The sequence below is a fragment of the Nicotiana tabacum genome, chromosome 17 (assembly GCF_000715075.1).
Source record: "Nicotiana tabacum cultivar K326 chromosome 17, ASM71507v2, whole genome shotgun sequence".
NCBI classification, from domain to species: Eukaryota; Viridiplantae; Streptophyta; class Magnoliopsida; order Solanales; family Solanaceae; genus Nicotiana; species Nicotiana tabacum.
In genome coordinates, this window is record NC_134096.1 from 148,017,627 (window position 1) to 148,024,268 (window position 6,642).

Below are 6,642 nucleotides of genomic sequence, written 5' to 3' on the forward strand. Positions count from 1 at the left end.
TTTAGTTATTTTCTATAAATATAAAAACTTAGACAAACCAGATAAATAAGTTTAAAGTTCTGTATATATGCGAAAATTCTAAACCTTGGGAGTACTTATCAATTATCCAATGTTTCAGTTTAGAGGTGTTAGACGGTAACATTTGTTTAAAAAAATTAAGCGAGACAAAATCAAATAGAAAATAAACTATTGAGATACAAGCAAATGCAAATGCTGTTACTTAGCCACTTGGGCTTCTTTTCTTCTTTTATCTTCTTTCTCTCATTATTGGGCCCAAAAGCCCACTATGTATTTATCTTAGGCATTGTAATTAGTTGTGTTGTGTATATAAAGACTGGGTCGACCCATCTCATTGGGTAAGAAGGAAAATAAAAATTGTATAGACTCTTTCTGATTCTCTCAGTGAAATACAAGGAAAACCTAGAAGCTTCCATTTTTCTTTCAACTATCTCACCACGAACTTAGACAAAACCTCAATAATTTACGCTTGAATCAAGTTTTAATATTGCATCAGAGCCAGATCTAGATAGATCAGGTGATTACCTCTCGTCCAATGTTACCCTCACACTTTTTCATCGGAGTTTTGAGTTTCCGTTGTTCCTTCGTGTTTTGAGCTTTTTCGGCGAGGTTTTCCGGGATTGACGATGAAATTAGTGCACTTCTACTAGCATTTGAATATTTCTGGTGATTGATCGAATTTATTTGGAGTTTTCTGAGAAGTCTTCATCAACCTAGATTTTGGTGGTTTTGTTTCTCTGCAACTGCACATTCAGCTAGGGTTTGCTTGTCTTCGTCATTAATTTTTTCTACAAGGTCGTATTCCTTCTGGTCGCGAAAGGAAGTTTGGTAACCCTAGTCATCTCTTCTCATTGTTTGATTGTGTGTGTATTCTTTTCTCTGATTAATTATGTACAAAATGCCGACTAATGATGTTTCCTCATCTGCGTTACCAATTGCTCGTCCTACTACCTCTCATTCTATTTTTCACGAGGATGATTATACATATCCATGTCATCCTTTTATATGCATACGTCTGATGTTTTAAGGTCTTCATTAGTTTCTCTACTTTTTGATGGTACTGGGTATGGGAGTTGGAGACGAACCATCCTTATGGCTTTGTCTGTTAGAAATAAACTGGATTTCATTAATGGATCCTCAGTTAAGCCTCTTAACATTTCTCCCTTGGCGAGACAATGGCAGAGGTGTAATGATTTGGTGGTCTCTTGGTTAACCAACTCCCTGTCCAAAGATATTGCTCGTAGTGTTGAGTACTCTGAACTTGCCAAAGATATTTGGAGTGAGTTGGAGGAAAGATATGGTCATGCAGATGCTGCAAAGGTATTTGAGCTTAAGAAAGATCTAGCTCACATCTCACAAGGGTCACTTGATATTGCCTCATATTTCAACAAAATCAAGAAATTGTGGGATGAAATTGATTCCTTGTCAATTAGTAGAGTCAGGTCTTGCAGCAATTGTGGTTTCAAATCTGACTATCAGAAAGATGATGATGTTCAAAAGGTGTATCAATTTTTGATGGGTCTCAATGATGTATATGTGCAAACTAGAAGCAATATATTCATGATTAAACCATTTCCATCTGTGAGCACTGTATATAGTATACTACTGTTGTCAGATGAGAAGCAGAGACATGTCTCTACCTCTCCTCGGTTTCTCCCTACATCTGTCTCTTTCAATGCTAGGGTGTCTAAACAAGGATTCCCTTCCAGAATTAATTTTGATGCTCAAAGACCCCTTACATGCAAATATTGTAAGAAATCAGGTCACACCATTGAAAAATGCTATAAACTACATGGGTATCCTCCAAACTTCAAGTTCACAAAAGGGGCCTGACAGTAGGAAAACTACAGCTCATGTTGAAGTGAACTCTCCTGGTCCTCTTGCTAATGTGGACTCTAATATGGGTCCTGATTCTGTCTAGTCATCTAAGTCTGGTAATGTTTCAATGGTCTCTGGTCTGACACAAGATCAATTCTCCCAGCTGATGATGTTACTGCAACAGTCCCATGTGTCTGCTGATTCCTTCTCTACTCCCACTTTAATGGCTTATGCTAATTTTGCTGGTAAGCTGTTATCAAAAAGTATTCTGCTAAAGTCATGCATGCTTTCACAAATAGATAGTTTTATTTGGATCATAGACTCTAGAGCTTCTGATCACATGACCTCTCATAAGGATTTACTTTTTAATGTGCAAACACTACCTGTACCCTTTCTAGTTTCTTTGCCAAATGGGTACAAAGTCAAAGTTCATTTAATTGGATCTTTGACTTTATTTCTAAATTTCACAATTCATCATGTTCTTTATGTTCCTTCTTTTTAATACAACCTTATTTCAGTTCATAAGCTGTTAGAACAATATAATGGAATTGTTCTGTTTACCAGAACTCTTTATGCTATACATGCCCCTTCTCTGAAGATGCCTCTGGTTCTTGGTAAACTGGACCACAATCTCTACAAGCTTTTACTTCCTCATGTTGCTTCTCCTAGTACCACCTCCTGTTACTCTTCTAGTGCGACTTCCCGTGTTATTTCCCCTTTCTATGTTTTCCCTGAGATACAAACAAATGTAAAGAATGTTAATTTTGTTGATGCTGATAAAACACATGTGAATATTGATGCAATCTTGAATAATATCAATAAAATGGATGTGGTTTGGCATTATAAGCTTAGGCATATTCCTTTTTCCAGAATGAAACACATCTATATGCTTGGGTCACACTTATCTTCCAAACAGTCTTTTTCCTACACAATATGTCTACTAGCTAGACAAACAAGATTGTCATTTTCTGACAGTAGTATACAAACCACAAAGCCTTTTCAGTTGATCCACATTGACACCTGGGGTCCATATCACTCTCTTACCTATACTGGCTCTAAATATTTTATGACCATTGTTGATGATTTTTCAAGAGCCACTTGGACCCACCTAATGGGAGCCAAAATCAATGCTTTTGACCTCTTAAAAGCTTCATTGCCATGGCTGAAACTCAATTCCAATTGAAAGTCCAAAATGTGAGAAGTGACAATGCTTTAGAGTTGGGATCCAGCACTGTTGGATCAAAGTTTTTCTCTGAGAAATGGATACTGCATCAGACAACATGCCCTCACACTCCACAACAAAATGGAGTTGTGGAAAGGGAAGCACAGACATCTTTTGGAAACTGCTAGAGCCCTTCTTTTCCAATCTGGTCTCCCTCTTAGATTTTGGGGAGACTGCATACTCACAGCCACCTTCTTGATAAATAGGTTCCCTTCTAGTGTATTAAAGGACAAGAGTCCCTATGAGATCTTATATAACACTCCCCCCCCCCCCCATACTCAAATCTTAGAGCTTTTGGATGCTTATGTTACTCTATTGTCCCAAAACCTCATAGGGACAAACTTCAGCCTAGGGCCATTCCTTGTATGTTTATTAGTTATCCCTTTGGGAAGAAAGCCTATAAGTTGTATGACTTACAGAATAAAACCTGTTTTATCTCCAGAGATGTTATATTTCATGAACATATATTCCCTTTTATTCAATCTGGATCTACTTCCCCTACTATGTCAAATTTATCATTTTTTGCCTGTTTTGATCACTCTGTTAAGCAGAATTCTTCACTGTTCCATGATTCCTTTTACCCTGCCCCATCAGTTACATCTCCTGTTTCTCCTTATCCCTCCAACTCTGCTCCTCATGACTCTGAAATATCTCTGAACAGCTCTCCTGCTCCTCCTAATCTTCCTTCTTCTTCTATAAATCTGAATTCCCTCCTTTAAGGAGATCATCTAGATCTCACAATCCTCCTTCTTATCTGCAGAATTATGTCTGCACTTTACCTAATCATAACTCTAGGTCTGCCAATTCAACTGTTATGTCTACTTCTAGTGAGCATCATGCATTTGAGCCTGCTACTTATTCTCAGGCAGCAGCTATCCCTGAGTGGCAGAATGTTATGAGAAAAGAGTTTGAGGCATTGGAGACTAATGGTACTTGGGACATAGTTGAGTTACCCAAGGGCAAGAAGCCAATTGGCTGCAAATAGGTATACAAAATTAAATACAAAGCTGATGGGAGCATAGAAAGATATAAAGCTAGGCTTGTGGTAAGGGGTGATACGCAGGTTGAAGGCATTGATTTTCATGAAACCTTCTCACCTATAATTAAAATGTCTACTATTAAAACTTTAATTACTGTAGTTGTTAAAAGACAATGGCCTATATTCCAACTAGATGTTAATAATACTTTCTTGCATGGGGACTTAGATGAAAAAGTTTTTATGAAGCTTCCACCTGGTCTTTCTGTATGTATTGTACCCCCTGCTTCTACTTCCACTCCTTTGGTCTGTAAACTCAAAAAATCTTTGTATGGATTGAGACAAGCTTCAAGGCAATGGTATGCCAAGTTGTCTCAATCTTTGTCTTCTAGAGGCTATGAACACTTCTTTAATGACTATTCACTTTTCACCAAAGGTTCTGGTGATGCTTTGGTACTCTTAGTAGTGTATGTTGATGACATTATCATCACTGGGACATGTCTGTGTGAGATTGCTGCTGTGAAAACCTTCTTCCATGATCAATTTAAAATTAAGGATTTATGCCATCTTAACTATTTTCTGGGTATTGAAGAGATGCATTCTGAGGGTGGAGTGTTACTGCACCAGAAAAAGTTTGTGTATGATCTCCTCAAAGAGTTCCATTCCTATGATTATTCTTAAGTGATATCCCCTCTTGAGATGAATGACAAGTTGCAGGCTGCTCATGGTGATCCCCTGCCCAATCCTGAGACATATAGGTGTTTAGTGGGTAAGCTCAACTTCTTAACCCACACCAGACTTGACATTTGTTTTGCAGCGCAACATTTAAGTCAGTTTATGCAGAAGCCTTGCCTTCCTTACTTGCAGGCTGCTTTATGTTTGCTCAGGTATCTCAAGGGTACTATTGATTTTGGGATTTTCTATAATAATTCTCCTGATCTTTCTCTCAGTGTCTATTGTGATAGTGATTGGAGATCTTGCCCGGATAGTAGAAAGTCCATCAGTGGATTTTTCATTTTATTAGGGGGATGTCTAGTAGGCTGGAAGTCAAAGAAACAATTTGTGGTCTCCTTGTCCTCTGCAGAAGCTGCATATAGGTCTATGAGTAAAGCTACTGCTGAAATTACTTGGCGTTGCAGGCTTCTTTCTGATTTTGGTGTTGTTTTTTCTTCTCATGTTAGTCTGTTTTGTGATAGCTAGGCAGCCATCCACATTGCTAAGAATCCTGTCTTCCATGAGCGCACCAAGCACATTGAATTGGACTGCCATTTTGTTCGCACCAAGTTGCATGAGGGTCTGCTTCAGCTGCTTCACACTTCCAGTGCCAATTACCTCGCTGATATGTTCACTAAACCTTTGGGGGGAGTTGTCCATCATCTGCATCTTTGCAAGTTGGGGGTTATCTCACCCTCCAACTTGTCGGGGGGTGTTGAGATACAAGCAAATGCAAATGCTGTTACTTAGCCACTTGGGCACTTGGGATTCTTTTCTTCTTTTATCTTCTTTCTCTCATTATTGGGCCCAGAAACCCACTATGTATTTATCTTAGGCATTGTAATTAGTTGAGTTGTGTATATAAAGACCGAGTCAGCCCATCTCATCGGGTAAGAAGGAAAATAAAGATTGTATAGACTCTTTCTGATTCTCTCAGTGAAATACAAGGAAAACCTAGAAGCTTCCATTTTTCTCTCAACTATCTCACCACGAACTTGGACAAAACCTCAATAATTTGCGCTTGAATCAAGTTTTAACACAAACAGTTTAGGGGACTACATGACGAAATTGATACAAGTTTAGAAACGTCGATTCTCTAGTGTCTTTGCTCATTCTTAAGTAAACTAATTAGAGCCTGCAGGGAGAGGTTTGTGCCTTACTCCCTGAGCTATTTTCTCAAATTAATCGAAATAGTAATACAGATTTTAGTACTGTATTTCAATGATAAAGTGGGTTGATTAATTGCATAAAGTTCGCAAAGTTAATTTGTAATCTATTACAGTTTTCTATATATTGCTTTAGTCTATTTAAACCTTGTATAATGTTTTGATTTCAGAAACATAATCGAATCAATTAGTGGTTCATTTTATTTCTAAAATTTATTAAAGTAGTGACTGTAAACTTTACCCAAACCTGTTGAAGTGCACGGATACATTTCTATAAAGGTTTCAATCTTTTACGTTCCCCTCCCTCACTATAGTATGTTACACCTCCACTCCGTCAATTTTTTATTTTAAATAACACCAAGGCAAGAAGAAAAAAGAAAAGGAGAGAGAAATACTTAGTTGAGAGAAGAGTAAAGGATGGACAACTCAGATGGCTGAAGGTGCTATTTCAGTATCATAGAAAATAAATTACCCACAAAAAACATAAGAAAAATGGTGAAACTCATAGTAGGTCTACATGACTATAAAAGCACAACGAACATTTAATTATTTTAGCAATTTCTTTCCTCTATGTCGAAATCAAATGCTATGATTTGACCGGCCAATGAAACTGCCGTCAAATATTACTTGAGGTCTGCCTCATTTTACATGCTAATTAATACCTTCTTATACATAGCACCAAACAATCTAGACAAACTTCTTTTCTTTACTGTATACGGTCGAAACCT

The 6,642-nt window shown here is 37.6% G+C and overlaps 1 long non-coding RNA gene across 2 annotated transcripts; it reads left to right on the forward strand.

Annotated features, from left to right (window-relative positions):
• The first annotated feature begins 353 nt into the window (after positions 1-353).
• On the forward strand, positions 354-5,727 carry LOC107792438 (uncharacterized). Of its 2 annotated transcripts, none has more exons than XR_012701522.1 (2): positions 354-4,921; positions 4,985-5,727. It is a non-coding gene; the product is annotated as an uncharacterized LOC107792438 (long non-coding RNA). The 2 variants fall into 2 exon arrangements; XR_012701523.1 differs by having other exon boundaries at positions 5,000-5,727.
• The last annotated feature ends 915 nt before the right edge of the window (positions 5,728-6,642 follow it).